Source organism: Mus caroli, unplaced genomic scaffold (assembly GCF_978045245.1).
Source record: "Mus caroli unplaced genomic scaffold, Mus_caroli_1 scaffold_2, whole genome shotgun sequence".
In the NCBI taxonomy this organism is placed as follows: domain Eukaryota; kingdom Metazoa; phylum Chordata; class Mammalia; order Rodentia; family Muridae; genus Mus; species Mus caroli.
Genome location: NW_028227257.1, coordinates 111,747,906 through 111,764,176, shown reverse-complemented (window position 1 = coordinate 111,764,176; position 16,271 = coordinate 111,747,906). Strand labels below are relative to the sequence as shown.

The 16,271-nt window shown below is 44.2% G+C and overlaps 1 pseudogene; it reads left to right on the top strand.

Moving 5' to 3' along the window:
• The first annotated feature begins 15,543 nt into the window (after positions 1 to 15,543).
• LOC110290423 (prefoldin subunit 6 pseudogene) lies at positions 15,544 to 15,941 on the top strand (annotated as a pseudogene).
• The last annotated feature ends 330 nt before the right edge of the window (positions 15,942 to 16,271 follow it).

Sequence of the window (16,271 nt, the reverse complement as noted above, 5' to 3'; positions counted from 1 at the left end):
AAGTAACACAATTAGCAGGGGTTGACCGTGGAATATAATTTTCAAATTTGACCCTGACAAGGAATCAGACTTCTTAATATATGACAAAGCTAGGTGGTGGTGATGCACTCCTTTAATCCAGCAACTCAGAAGGCAGAGACAGGTAGCAGTCTGTGAGTTCAAGGCCAGCCTGGCTGCCAGGCAGAGTTCCAAGACAACTAAAGCAACACAGACAAAAGGAAGGAAGGAAGGAAGGAAGGAAGGAAGGAAGGAAGGAAGGAAGGAAGGAAGGAAGGAAGGAATTACAAATATCTGGCATGCAACAGACATGGTAGAAACATGTGTACGGTGAGAACAGGGTATTTTGGAAGCACAGTTATCACCATATGGCTAAAGAAGAAGCCCACAGCAAAGTTTGGTACGATCTAAAAAGGTTTCGGTGTCAGAGTGGGACTTCCACATTGTTGGACTTGGGTTCAGTTAATCTCAGGATATTGTGTTTCCTTTCCTTGTTTCAAAGTCTCATCAGGGTGAAGGGAAAGGCATCTAAAACATCCCAGTATGTTCTGCTAAATCACCACCCTTTACATAGTTTATAAGCAAAGAGCAAGAACCCGGGGGCGGGGCCTTTATTTGTATGCTGTGAGTTTTGAATAAGTAGTTTTAATTTCAAGAGACAAACAGGGCTTAATTTTGAATCCCGTTATAGAAATTTTTCAAAATATATTTTGTAAGTTCTTGGTCACTGTCTTAGTCAGGGTTTCTATTCCTGCACAAACATCATGACCAAGAAGCAAGTTGGGGAGGAACAGGTTTATTCAGCTTACACTTCCACATTGCTGTTCATCACCGAAGGAAGTCAGGACTGGAACTCAAGCAGGTCAGGAAGCAGGAGCTGATGCAGAGGCCATGGAGGGATGTTATTTACTGGCTTGCTTCCCCTGGCTTGCTCAGCCTGCTCTCTTATAGAACCAAGACTACCAGCCCAGAGATGGCACCACCCACAAGGGGACCTCCCCCCTTGATCACTAATTGAGAAAATGCCTTACAGCTAGATCTCATGGAGGCATTTCCCCAACTGAAGCTCCTTTCTCTGTGATATATAACTCCAGCCTGTGTCAAGTTGACATAAAACTAGTCAGTACAGTCACCAAATGTAAATATACAGATCGAATTGCCAAAGGTCTTTTTGAAATTTCTTTTCCTCGAGATCTCTACTTATAACAGCAAGTCATTTTCTGAACAGGAATGGTTGGGTATGGGGTAAAACAAAAACAAACAAAAACAGCAGGTTCCTAAAGCCAAACACACTGTAGGGAAATTCTGAGTTCCTTTAGAACTCCAGTGGAGGAGTGGGCCAGCTCAATCAAGGATGGGAAGAGACCATCCTTAGAGATCTCCTCATTCCATACTCCCTCTGTCATAGTGCATGACATGACACCTTAGTGATCAGAATGAATAAGGAAGTGGTGCAGGCACCCCTGAGGCTTACAGAAGACATAAGTGGCAAGGAATTACAGTATCCTCTTTGTGTAAGTGGACAGAAAGGCAAGTGCTGTGGTAGCGCATAATAAAGGTAGAAGACGAAAAGATTAAAATCTGTCCTGGAGCTTACTCTGTGTAGTGAGTCTGTGCTGACTTCAATCTCTGAGCACCATCTATAGAAGACTGAACAGAGATGAACCCTGAGAGCACTTTGGTATGCTTGTACCTTTCTTAAGGCCTTAGCATATTTAAAAGGAGAGAAAGAGAAAGTAAAGAGTGACATATGGTGGCATATGGTTGTAATCCCAGAATGAGGCAGAATGAGGCAGGAGGATCACGAGTCTTATAAATAAAATACAGTGAAATAACAGAATAATAGTGTTAAAATAATGTAATGGTATACCAGTCAACATTAACATGTATTTTAATTTCAATTATAATTAAGTGGAAATATGTTAACTACCCTAACCACAAATCATGAAAAATATAAATCTATCCTCTACATGGACTTCACTTCCAATGACAGAATGAACAGTAAAGTTCTGTAATTAATTTATCTTTAAGGCCTATCAATACCTCTATATGATACTATAACTCTATGTAATTCTGCAGTAAAACTTCACAACTGAGTCCCTTTCTAAAGGACATATCTAGGCTGATTATTTTTCTTGGCCCCCCTTCCTTCTCTCCTTGCTTTATGGCCATCTTTCAGAAGCCTAGACTAGGATGTAGACCACTTAAGAGGAAAGACTGTGATATGTCAGTTGTGGGGCAAGAGGAATGAGATGAGGCCAGGTGTTGACAGGCACTGTGGCAGCATAACACATGGTCAGTGGGATGGAAGGAACAAGTTAGAGAGAGTGGCATAAAGCAGGTCATGAGGGAGATGCCACCTAGAAGGGAGATGTTAGAGTAGGGTTTGACCTGGTCCCAGTCCTCTGGACATGTCTGGCAATTTCTGAAGCTGATGGGCTGTAGAATGACTGGGTGGCCTAAACTCTTACTTACTTTCTTGTATTAGTTAGGGTTTTACTGCTTGAACAGACACCATGACCAAAGCAAGTCTTGTAAAGGAAAACCTTTAATTGGGGCTGGCTTACAGGTTCAGAGGTTCAGTCCATTGAAATCAAGGCAGGAACATGGTAGCATCCAGGCAGGCATGGTGCAGGAGGAGCTGAGAGTTCTACATCTTCACCTGAAGGCTGCTATCAGAATACTGACTTCCAGGCAGTTAGGGTGAGGGTCTTGGAGCCCACACCCACAGTGACACACCTACTCTAACAAGGCCACACCTACGACACACCTACTCCAACAGGGCCACACTTTTCTAATAGTGTCACTCCCCGGACTGAGCATATACATACCACCATACTTCTCTATGAAGCTCCTGGTCTGTTCACTGTGTTTTATTCTCACTGTTTACTTTCTTAAAGGCTTTTGTTCTCATTCTCAGTGACTGTCATAGCAACACATTCTCAATGACTGTCATAGCAACACTTTAATTGTTGAAGTAAACATTATTTGGGGAAAACACTCCCAAAGAGAATGACCTTTATCTCCTTTAATTCCTTTGATCGCCATCATCAGAAGTTTTCAGCCTGATGTCTGGGATCAGGTGCTTGAATTAGCCAATTCTCATGGGGGGCATGAGAAGTGGAAGAAAGGAGGAATTCTGAGCATACCAGGAAGGATCAAGGGCCAGCCTGACACTCAGCCAGGTTTCACTGCACCCCCATAGCTCAATGCAGAGGTGGCTTGAATGTGAATGGCCTCCAGCAGAGGTGGAAGAGTCATACAGGCTCACCATGCATATGCATAGAGCCCCTTATCAACACACTTCAAATAGGAAAATGTGCAGCAGACCTAAGAGGCACGCTCATTCACTCATTCAGAAAACCAAGTGCTAGGAAAAGTACAGTTGCTGTGGGCTATGTTTGGGTGTCCTGGTGACAAGGGGTTAACTTAGGATGGCTAACTTCCATTGTGAAACTAACTCTGTGTTGAAAACCTAGGGTATCACTAAGGTACAGTTTAAAGAGAAGTTAACTGAGGGCGGGTGGCGACAAACGCTGAACATAGGTGACTTCATCCTGCATGCTGAGGTCGCCTAATGAATAGAACTGGAAAAGAGAGAGAGAGAGAGAGAGAGAGAGAGAGAGAGAGAGAGAGAGAGAGCCAGCAGACCATAGCTTTGCTTTGCCCCTGCTTGCTGTGTGGCACCAAGGACCAGACTGCTCCCAATCTCATGCCACGCCTCCCCATTTTCTGAGCTGTGAGCCAGAATACACTTCTCTGCCTTTGGGTTGCATTTGGTTACAGCAAGGAGAATAGAACAACTTAATACAATATAAGGCAGAAACGTCAGCACCTACAGGCATGGTGTGGGAGAAGGCTGTTAGGCAATCTAGCTGAGGCATCTTCATGGCCATTTGACAATATTTCTTTTATCTGGGTTCCCAGAATGGTACCCTCTTTCGGAGAGAGACTAGAACACCGAGACCTTGGCATTCCATTCCCAAGAGATGATGCCTGTATGTTATAAGAAAAAGAAACAGTACACGCTATTCTTCAGTGCCCACTGTCTGCCTTGCCAGCACAGTTGTTTTTTGCTTGCTTCTTTGCTCTCATCCCCACCTTAAAGAAGAGAGGAAAGTCTGTCCCTGGCTGGCATGACTGCGAGAGGTCAGAGACTTGTCACATCCGTACTAGCCCGTGAAGGGTCTCTTTAGTCAGCCTCACTTCACTGGGAGACAATTGGACAGTGGTGGATAAACAAGTGGGGGAAGATTCCAGAAGAAAGTTTGTTCATGAACTAAAAGTCAGTGTAGATCGTAATCCAGGATAACCTAAAACAGAAAATGAAGAGATAGGTCAAACCAATACCAAATGCAAGTGCAAATGATGTGAATTAATCTGCACCTTGTTTAAAAAAAAAAATTAAAGTTTGGCTTTAAGGTCCTCCGAGTACGTACTATCTGAACAATAGCAAGGTTATTATTTTTTTTAATTGGATATTTCTTTAGTTACATTTCAAATGTTATTCCCTTTTCCTAGTTTCCCCTCCGAAAACCACCCTCCTCCTATCCCTTTCCCCCTCCCCCTGCTCACCAACCCACCCACTCCTGCTTCCTGGCCCTGGCCCTGGCATTCCCCTACACTGATGCATAGAGCCTTCACAGGACTAAGGGCCTCTCCTCCCATTGATGACCGACTAGGTCAACTGGAGCCATGGGTCTCTCCATGTGTATTCTTTTGGTTGGTGGTTTAGTCCCTGGGAGCTCTGGGGGTACTACTGGTTCATATTGTTGTTCCTCCTATGGAGCTGCAAACCCCTTCAGCACCTTGGGTCCTTTCTCTAGCTCCTTCCCATGCTCAGTCCAATGGATGGCTGTGAGCATCCACTTCTGTATTTGTCAGGCACTAGCAGAGCCTCTCAGGGGACAGCTATATTAGGCTGCAAGGTTATTTTTGCAGAGAACATCACAGAAGAGTTGGTTTCAGTGTTTCCCAGGGAATTCCCAACACTGACGTTTCTCCTTCTGTGTCATTTCAGGATGCTGACATCTATGCCTGACCTCATGCAGCAGTGTATGTGTGTGTGTGTGTGGGGGGGGGCTTTCAGGGGGCTTCTGCCAGTGGGTCTACTTACATCTAACTAAAATGAAGGCCAAGTTCAATGCTAGTAAAGTCTTTAATTCTTCCCTAGGATGATGTTTTGTTTCATAAGAAAACACTCTTAAAGACCTTTGTTTCATATTAACCAATCTTCTACCAAATCATGGATTTATCTCTGTTAAGCCTCCAAAGGCTTTCCACTATTTTTAAATCACTGGGTTCCAAGGACCATTGTAGAATCTCTACTCTTTAACATTCCCTCCAGAAAGGAATATGATTCCCCAAATCAAGTGTAGGAAGGAAGCCTTCTCACAGTGCTCTCGTTGCTACAGATAGCCAAGTTTGTGCATCCTATTTCCCTAAAAATATTTTTCAATAACTATTTTATGGTTTTTCTCCCAGTGTCTCTATTGGATGCCTTTTGGAGGAGCACATGTGTGCCTGTGAGACTTTACCAAGGACTCCCTCCACCAAGTAGCACCCTAAGATGGAGTCCAAGTCCTGGCTTCAGCTAGGGTTACTCTCCACTCCACTGTTGCAAGTCCAGCCCACCGTCCCTATTTCTGGAGACTGCAAAAATAAGGATCGTATTAACTCCTACTTCACAGCATTGTGTCAGTGAAAGACGGTGAGAAAGGAAGGGCCAAGACTGACTAACTGCCTGGAAGAGTTTCTGTAGTTCACAGGGACTGAAGCCCAACCCAACCATAACCTGTGAAGCTTACTAATAGTGCTAAATATCCCACCTGTTTCCCAAATATCCTCACACTGTTGGGAAAATGAGTGATGAGCAAGTCCTTTTCTGAGCATGCTCTGTCCCTGGGACCATGCAAAACAGAACAAAACAAGTCAAAAACAAAACAAAACAAAAACCAACCAAATCAACCAGCCAACCCTGAAGGCCAACAGATTAAAAACTACGGTCTTCTGGGGGGCATGTTTTTCACATGAATGCCCATTTTGCTAGGAGGTGAATGCATTTAAGTAGCTGAAGGTGGGTGAACACCAACTGAGTCCAGTACAGACACATGTGAGAGCAGATCACAGCTTAAGTGTCCTCCACACACTGCCTGAACTTTCAGGCCTTTATTGTCACCTGGGCCTAGGTTAATTTTCCTGTGACTTAGGACCCATAGAGATGCACTATTTTTTTTAATTTCTCCCAGGCTAGCACCTGTTAACTTACTTCAATTGCCACAGGGTTGGTGTTCAAAGGACAAACTTGAATTGGCCAATAGGGGGTGAGGGTGGGGGAGGTAACACAATAAAAGCACAGAGAGACCTATGTGGATTGCACAATTCCTTTCAAAGCCCTTTACTCCCGGTGCATCTTTCTCCAGACCTTCCCTTTGGTGCATTGGATGCCCTTGCTGTGTAGTGTGCTGGTTAGTAAAGAGTTAAAAAGAGAGGGTTTCCTTCTTCTCTTTTGCTAACAGCTGAGCCAAGGAGTGTGGCGGCTGCTCCAGGTCCTAGAACATGGTGCCTGGGTTCATTTCGCAGATTTGGTCCTAAGCTTGTCAAGTCCCCTACCAGCTCCTGTAAGTCTAGACCTCTGTTTGAGCTCTGCTTATCCTGTGTTCCAAACGCAGTTTTCCTACTGCATTTCTGTAGCTGCTCAACAGCACGCTTGCTTTATTTTTAAATGCCACCAGGTGGTGCCTAAACAGACACCAGAGCCCAAAGTTGACCCACATTATTCACTTTGGGTAAATTGTAGTGAGTTTATTGAATATGCTTACTTTCATTATAAATACAAAAACTATACCCTTGAAATATGAGTGTTTAACTACATTGTGGTCATTACATTTTGCAGTACCACAGATAATATTTGTACTTGGCTGTACCATGTGCCAGATGTATTCACATTGTTTCTTTCTTCAAAACTGGTGTGGAGGTGTGGGTGGGGTGCGGGGTCACTTGCGTGGAGGTCAGAGGACAGCTTGTCGACTCTGGCTCTTTCCTTCCACAGTGCAGATCCCAGGGATTTAACTCAGGTCACCAGGCTTGATGGTAAATGTTGTCCCATCTCCTTGGCCTCACATTATTACGCCTGTGGATGTTTCTAAGAGTGCCTTGAAGTCCAGTCCGTGGGGGTAAGTGATTTCATTTATTCCTCTTCATATGTGACAGAAAGACTAGACAAGATGGCTGAGGTCACTCAAGTGCTAGGAAATGAAGAAGGGCTTCAAGCTGCTCCTCCGATTTTAAAGCCAAGCAATGTGCCTAGCACTGTGCTGCTGTGTAAGGAGGTGAAGGGAAGAAACAACTCAGTTCACATCCTGTAAACCCTGCTCTAAAGCCACAGGACTGCTGCCGCTGCCCACTAGCTGTGTGAATCTCACGGTGCTATGCAAGCCATGTCCTAAGTGTGACAGCCACATTTTTCCTGTTCTGTGGCTGAGGCCGACACAGCATTCACCTGCCTACTTGGAGCTTCAGTCTTTCGTTGCTCTTTCTGGGTTGTTTTGTTTTGTAATGAGAGGCTGATCTGACCTTTTCTTTACCCACCTTTGAACAAAAGCCCTTAAAACACGACAGACATCTAAATTGACGTGTAAATACATGATTGCTTCTTTCTCGGTATAGAAAAGAAAAACAAAACATTTCCCTGGTAACCAGGTTGCTATACTCTCACAGGAAGCTCAGCTGTTATTATTAAAAGCTAAAATCTGTCTTTTTCTTCTTAAAGGAGCCAGACAATGACCTTCCCCCGGAGCAATTAAAAGATGTTTTCAAAGTTGTTTTTTAAACCATTCAAATGTGGTTTCTCTCATGCCTGTCTTTACGTGGACGAACATGTGCCAAGCCAGTGACATTGTAAGCATATATGGAAGGGGAAAGCGGTGACAATTGTTAAGGGCCTCCTGCAATACACATTCTTTTAATGGTTTAAAATGTCATGACCTCTCATTTTAATCTTTACAAGAACCTCACACAGTGAGTACCTTTATTATCTGTATGCTCTACATGAAGACGCCAAGGCTTAAAGAGGGGAAGGAGCCTGAGAGCAAACTGAGCAATGGAGCTGGGACACGGGCTTGGGTCTGTGTGGCTTTGTGTTCCATTTGCCTTAAGGCTTCCTATGTTTTGGGGAAAGTCTTTGCCTGTGTCCTGTGGAAGCAGATTCTAATGGACTCATGCTAATCATGTTGGGGTGGTTTGAAAGGAAGTTTGAATGTCAGGAATCTATCTTGCATGTGCCTCTAATGTTAAGACATAGATAAGAAAGAGGCCTTGTGGAGCTGAGACATTTAAGTTCATTGGGCTCTAATGCATACCTTTGGAGTTGTATGCTAAAGACTTGGAAAAGTCATTGTAACTATCTTAGCTGCTTCTCTAGTGTAAGTTCCATCAGACAGTCACTGACTACTGACTGTGAGCCAAAGCACTGTGCTGGGAGCAGTGGCCAGGAAATGACACTGAAAACAAGGACACGGCCACCAACGTTTATTCAATGCACATGCATTGCATGGGCTATTTATGGGCTAGTTATTGTATTTGGTACTAGGAACATACAATTACACTGGGTCTTTCTTCTTCCTTTTTTTTTTTCCCCCGAGACAGAGTTTCTCTGTGTAGCCTTGGCTGTCCTGGAACTCACTCTGTAGACCAGGCTGGCCTCAAACTCAGAAATTCGCCTGCCTCTGCCTCCCAAGTGCTGGGATTAAAGGCGTGCACCACCATGCCCGGCTACACTGGGTCTTTCTTATTTTAAAATATTTTCCAGATGGAAGAGGAAGAGAACGCATGTCTCAATAAAATATGGTAGTACTGAAACAGAAGTGTATTTTATGTATTATGGCTTTAGAGGATGCCTTAGGGCAGCACCTCTCAACCTGTGGGTCATGACCTCCTTCACAGGGTTTATGCTACCTCTGGTTGATATCCCTGAGAGATCTCTCTCTTCTGAAGAGGAACGTAGGGAGGATGTGGGGGAGGGGACACTGGGAGGAGAGGAGGGAGGGGAGCCTGTGGTCAGGATGTATTGTATGAGAGAAGAATAAATCTTTTAAAAAGACCCAAGACCATAGGAAAACAGATATTTACATTGATTTATAACTGTAGTAAAATTAGCCACAAAATAATTTTATGGTTGGGGGAGGGGTCACCAGAACATAATACAGTTGTATTACAGGGTGACAGCATTAGGGAGGTTGAGAAAGGGAGGGTAAAAAATTTCCTCAGTCTTGAATAAGGAAGACAGGGCTCAGTGTTTAAATGAAGATCAGTTGAAAAGGGCTTTAGTGATGCCCAGGCTGGAATATTTCCTAGGTTGGTAATGAACTGGGCTGTGGTGAGACTCACCCCTGCCTTTAGTTTTTGGCCTCTCAAGGGTCTCCACACTGGCGAACTTGGACTCCCAGCCCTGCACTGGTCCCTCCTGTCAACAGTCTAGCTCTCATTACTTCCTCTTTCTAACTCTGGTTACTTCCCCTCCTGCCTATTCCTCCACACACCGCTACTCACGCAGCACTGGTCTTCTGGTCCCTCAAGGCCTGATCAGATCTAACTTCACGTCCGAAGCCTCCAAGCCCACACCTCCTCCTCGGAGTGAGGACGCTGCTCCCTGACCCCACCATGTTTCACTTCTGTGGGAAGATTTAGCTAGGTCCTCTCTGCGCCTATCTTTCCATTCAGGCTGATCAAGATCAGGGACTTAACCTAGGCTGCAATGAGGCAGAGCCTGCCTCCCTCCTGCTGTGGAAGCTGAAGGTTGGGCTTTTCTCTGCTTCCCGGAGGACAGAGGTTGGGAAAGACACAAGAGCAGGGCTGTACCAATCATGTGTGTTTACAAACTGCCATCTTTACATTTCTCCTTTCCAGTACATTTAGGGACTGATATTCCATTAGGAAAGGAGTGGGGGGAATGACTTGAATTTCATCTCAGGAGAGTCCTGGTGGCAGTCTAAACTAACTGGCATTTAGAGACCCACAGTTAAACATTAGGAGGAGCTTGGGGAATCCTGCGGGGGGGTTGGGGGTGGGGGTGGAATTGAGGAGCCAGTGGGATAAGACACCAGGAGAACAGGGTCCACAGAATTAACTAAGTAGGGCTCATAGGGGCTCACAGAGACTGATGTAGCTATCACGGAGCACATAGGCTGTGGTTGTTTAGCTTGGAGGGTTTTGTTGGACTTCTAACAATGGGGGAGTGTCTCGATTCCTTTGCCCACTCTTGGGACTCTTTCCCTCCTACTAGTTTGCCTAGCCCAGGCTTGACAGGAAAGTTTGTGCCTGGTCTTATTGCATCTTGTTATGTCATGTCCTGTTGATATTCTCAAGAGGTTCTCTTTTCTGAAGAAAAGTGAAGTTGTGTGTGTGTGTGTGTGTGTGTGTGTGTGTGTGTGTGTGTGTGATGCACTGGGAAGAGGAGAGGGAGGGCAGTCCATGGTCGGGATACATTGTCACTTTCAATAAATACACAATGACTGTGTATTTGTGGGGTACAGCGTGACAGTTGAATTCATCACTCATCTTGTATGACAATAAAACTATGGGCTCAGCATATTCATCACCCTTAGCATTCTGTTGTGATACGGATATTCATTCAGTCCTCAGTTCTGTGCTCTTGGACTATACACTGCACTGTTGTCGCCCGTGGAATTCACAGGAAAAAACACACATGCTCCGTATTGTATTTCACTCGTGGCCTTGGATGGTGGCTGTCTTAGCACTAGGTGTTTCTGCTTGAGGCTCAACAGGGCTGAGGGGAACATGCCTTTCAAACTGTAGAACCACCAGCTGAAGGTATTTGGTAAACACTTAAATTTTTTTAAGGGAGATTTAAATTTTTTAAAGATTATTTATTTTTATTTTTATGTGGACGAGTGTACTGCCTACATGTACAACAGGTGTGCCTGGCAGCTGCAGAGACCAGAAGAGGACATCTAATTTCCTGGAACTGGGGTTACAGGTGGTTATGGGCTACCTGGTGGGTGCTAGGGAATGAAATCCCATTCTCTGAAAGAGTAGCAAATGTTCTTAACCACTGAGCCATCCTCTATCCCTAGAAGTCTCACTTTTTTTTTTTTAACTTTACAAATTGGATATTTTCTTTATTTACATTTCAAATGTTATCCCCTTTCCAAGTTTCCTACCCTGCTTCTATGAGGGTGCTCCCCCACCCGGCCACCCACACCTGCCTCACTAACCTAGCATTCCTCTACACTGGGGCATCAAGCCTTCACAGGACCAAGGGCCTCTCCTACCATTGATGCCAGATAAGGCCTCTTCAGCTCCTTCAGTCCTCCTTTGGGATCCCTGTGCTCAGTCCAATGGTTGGCTGTGAGCATCTGCATTTGTTTTGTTTAGGACCTGGCAGAACCTCTCAGGAGACAGCTGTATTAGGCTCCTATCAGCAAGCATTTCTTAGCATCTGCAATAGTGTCTGGGTTTGGAGTCTGCAAATGGGATGGATCCCTGGGTGGGGCAGTCTCTGGATGGCCTTTCCTTCAGTCTCTGCTCCACTCTTTGCCTCTGTATTTCCTTTAGACAGGAGCAATTCTGGGTTAAAATTTTGGAGATGGGTGAGTGGCCCCATCCCTCAACCAGGGGGCCATGCCTAACCTCTGGATATGGTCTCTACAGGTTCTCCCTTCCCTTTGTGGAATATTTCATCTAATGTCATCCCTGTGGGGTCCTGGGAGACTTTTGCTTTCCCGGCAGCTGAAACTTTCTGGTTGCTACTCCCAGTACCCCATCCCCCATTGCTACACACCTCTGTTCAATTTCCTGACCTTCTGTACATTTCCTCCATCTCTTTCCATACCTGATTCTTCCCCCCTTTTTTCTCCTTCCCCTCCTCTCTTCCTCCTAAGTCCCTCCCACCTTCTACTTCCCTTGATTATTTTGTTCCCCCTTCTAAGTAGGACTGAAGCATCCACTCTTTGGTTTTCCTTCCTCTTGAGCTTCATGTGGTCCATGAGTTGGGTATTCCATGCTCTTTGCCTAATATCCACTTATCAGTGAGTACATACCATGTGTGTTCTTTTGTGACTGAAAATATCATCAGGATGATATTTTCTAGATCCATCCATTTGCTTGGGAATTTCATAAAGTCATTGTTTTTAATAACTGAGTAGTATTCCATTGTGTAAATGAAGCACATTTTCTGTATCCATGCCTCTGTTGAGGGACATCTGGGTTGTTTCCAGCTTCTGGCTATTATAAATATGGCTGCTATGAACATAGTGGAGCATGTGTCCTTATTACATGTTGGAGCATCCTCTGGGTATATGTCCAGGAGTGGTATAGCTGGGCCCTCAGGTAATACTATGTCCAATTTTCTGAGGAACTGCCAGACTGATTACCAGAGTGCTTGTACCAGCTTGCAATCCCACCAACAATGGAGGAGTTCTTCTTTCTCCACATCCTCTCTAGCATCTGCTGTCACCTGAGTTTTTGATCTTGGCCATTCTGATTGGTGTGAGGTGGAATCTCAGGGTCGTTTCGATTTGCATTTCCCTGATAATTAAGGATGATGAACATTTCTTTAAGTGCATCTCAGCCATTCAAGTTTCCTCAGCTGAGAATTCTCTGTTTAGCTCTGTTCCCCATTTTTAAAATAGGGTTATCTGGTTCTCTGGAGTCTAACTTCTTGAGTTCTTTGTATGTATTAGATATTAGCCCTCTATGGGATGTAGGCTTGGTAAAGATCTTTTCCCAGTCTGTTGGTTGCCGTTTTGTCCTATTGACAGTGTCTTTTGCCCTACAGAAGAAGCTTTGCAATTTCATGAGGTCCCATTTGTCAATTCTTGATCTTAGAGCAGAAGCCCTTAGTGTTCTGTTCTGTTCAAGGCTTTCCCCCACTTTCTCTTCTATTAGATTCAGTGTATCTGGTTTTATGTGGAGGTCCTTGACCAAGCTTGGACTTGAACTTTGTACAGGGAGATAAGAATGAATCAATTTGCATTCTTCTATGTGTTGACCTCCAGTTGAACCAGCTCCATTTGTTGAAAATAGAAGCCTCAGGGGCGGAGAGATGGCTCAGTGGTTAAGAGCACTGACTGCTCTTCCAGAGGTTCTGAGTTCAATTCCCAGCAACCACATGGTTGTTCACAACCATTTGTAATGAGATTTGATGCCTTCTTCTGGTGTGTCTGAAGACAGCTACAATGTACCAACATAAATCTTAAAAAAAAAAAAAAGAAGCCTCACTTTTAATCACTTTTAAATTGTATGGATAACATAATTTTTAAATGTTGGCATTATGAGATTTTGACTTTATCAAGTTGGGAATCCTTGATAAAAGATCTGTGAAATGACACAAAACATCCTATAAATTTTAATTGAGATGAATTAACATAGATGAGAGTCAAGTCTAAATGTTTTATGTTTAAAAATGCCAGTAAGTAGTTATTATACATTTTCAAACCAACAAATAATATACATAAGTGAAACTAATATATATGTATATATATGTATATTATATCTATATGTATATTAAAGCTATAATCGCATATGTTACTAATTATACATCCTGGAAAAAAAAAGGAAAAAAAAAAGCAGGCAGTTTATCAGAATGTTAGTTAGGAACTATCCGATTACCTATCTGTAATTGTTAGGTGGTGAGTGTTCAGTGTATAAGTGTAACAGGTTTTGTTGTGACTTTTGTACATGTGTGTAATGTGCTTTCCTCGCACTCATCACTAGCAGTCCCCTCCCCCTGATTTTTTTTAAAATGAAATTTCATCTGTTTGATTCTGAGATAAGTAGCTACAACCTGAACAACCGGAGAGAAGACTGTTGTTCAGATCTGCCTCCTGTATTGTGTTAGAGATTCTTGTTCAAGGTGTGAGTCAGGTCTGCGAGACACTGAGGAGCTCTAAAGAGTCCTTCTAGGACTCAAGTGTCTGTTATTATTCTTTTTCTCAGACCATTGAGTCACTTGGTACTCTATCTCAGTCATCCCTCTCACTTCTTAATATCCTATCCTGAAAACTCCCTGGTGCTTATGCTCTCTCCCTCCCTCCCTTCCTCCCTCCCTCCCTCCCTCCCTCCCTCCCTCCTTGTTTAGGCAGGTTCCTGTCACTTGCTATTCTCTTTTTTTTCCTCTTTTTTGTCTCTGTTGGTTTCATGACTTTGACCCCAGGATTTTTCTCAGCATTTAAAGCAACTCCCAGTTTTTATGACTGCTGCTATGCTGAGGTAGATTTACACCCCCTGAGAACCACAGCGCCTTGACGTGGCACAGACTCCTTGCTTCCAGGAACCAGGCTGAGTGTGGCAACTCGGTCTGTCTTTCTTTTCTTTTTTTCTCCCTTCCTTCCTTTCTTTTTTTCTGTCTTTCTTTCTTTATTCCTTTCTTTCTTTCCTTCTTTCCTTACTTCCTTCTTTTCTTTCTTTTTTCTTTCTTCCTGTCTTCCTTCTTTCTTTCTCTTCCTTCCTTCCTTCCTTCCTTCCTTCCTTCCTTCCTTCCTCCCTTCCTCCCTTCCTCCCTTCCTTCCTTCCTTCCTTCCTTCCTTCCTTCCTTCCTTCCTTCCTTCCTTCCTTCCTTCCTTCACGCACTGACTCAAACAAGTATTATGCATGTATTCTGGGAATGCTGGAAAACACCAAGACAGTCTGCCCCACTCTCTGACCTTAAGAAACGCATACTGTGTGACACAAGAGAGTGAGATGGTTACCTCCTGGATGCTGTCATAAAGCATCTGGTGTGAGCATCTTAAGGAAAGAGTTTGTTGTGTGGCTCACAGTTTTAGGGAGAACATTCCACTCTGGTCTAGAAAGCACGACAGCAGGTGCTTCCTGTGCATCTTGGTGGATCAGAAAGAGACATAGCTACTAGCCTGAAAGCCCATCCCCAGAAACCCACTTCTGCTAGCCAGTAGGGATCACTGAAGTGTTCAAATCCACAAGCTCTTGTAGTGCCATGCAGTGAGCAAGGTGTCTGGATGTCAGGTCATTTTTTCTTAAATCAGTACAGTATTTAAAACAAAGTAAAGCACCTTGTATGTGGTATCTGATTTTGATTGTGTATGGAATATGATGCAAGTTGACCTAAAGGAGCAGCATTGAACAGGCAATTTCTCTTGTTACTATGCTTGGCAATGCCACCTTTAAGTCTTATGCCTTTACACTCATGCTTACAAAGTAATTGCTTAAAATATCAGCAAGTGACAAACTCTATACCACATCCATTCAGAATCAGAAAACAGGAGTGTTTCTCGTCTTTCACCATCCTTACTCTTCAACTGACTTTACCAGGTTTTATGACAAGAGAAATACTTGGCTATAAAAATGATTCTTTCCATTCCGGGTTTATTGATACAGGGGGTAGAGCATGAAGAGCTTAGTATTTGGCTTGGAGGATTCGGGGGTCTCTTCTTTAGCTATCCTTTGCCTAGGGAGTGGCTATTCTGGACGAAGAGAGGCTGCGGCGCCTCAGAGAGTTGCAGAGAGGGGGAGTTGCAGGGACAGGGAGCGGGGTTCAGGTGCCTCCCAGAGCTTAAGACCCAGCGACCCCCACCTAGGAGGCTTTCTCCTTCACCATGGCTGAACTGATCCAAAAGAAGCTGCAGGGAGGGGTAGAGAAATATCAACAGCTGCAGAAGGACTTGAGTAAATCTATGTCAGGGAGGCAGAAGCTCTAAGCACAGCTAAGGGAAAACAATATCGTGAAGGAGGAGCTGGCCCTGCTGGATGGATCCAAAGTAGTCTTTAAGCTTCTGGGACCCGTGCTTGTCAAAGAGGAGCTGGGGGAGGCTCGGGCTACGGTGGGGAAGAGGCTAGACTACATCACAGAGGAAATCTAGCTCTATGAATCACAGCTTCGGGACCTCAAGCAACAGAGAGAAACCCTTGCCCAACTGCAGCAGGAGTTCCAGCGGGCCCAGGCCGCAAAGGCTACTGGGAAAGCCTGACCCCGTGGGAGGGGGTGAGAAGGGAGGGATGAGGCTAACCCTGAGCCAATAAAATGTAAACAGAACCAAGCCCCCCCCCCCAAATTCTTTCCTTTCCCTGTTGTAGGGGTATTATTGTTATTATTATTATTATTATTATTACTATTACTGAAACCCCTAAAAACATTCCATGGCCCATGTCTCTCCACATTAAAATTCTGGACGCTTCTGGTAACTGAAGATAATGGAGTTGCAATTTCTCTATGGTACAGTACAGGCTTGGCATTTCCCCAAGTTCCCATTAAGCAGTTTGGCTTCCCAAAAGATCTCTTTGACTTCTGATACTCAATT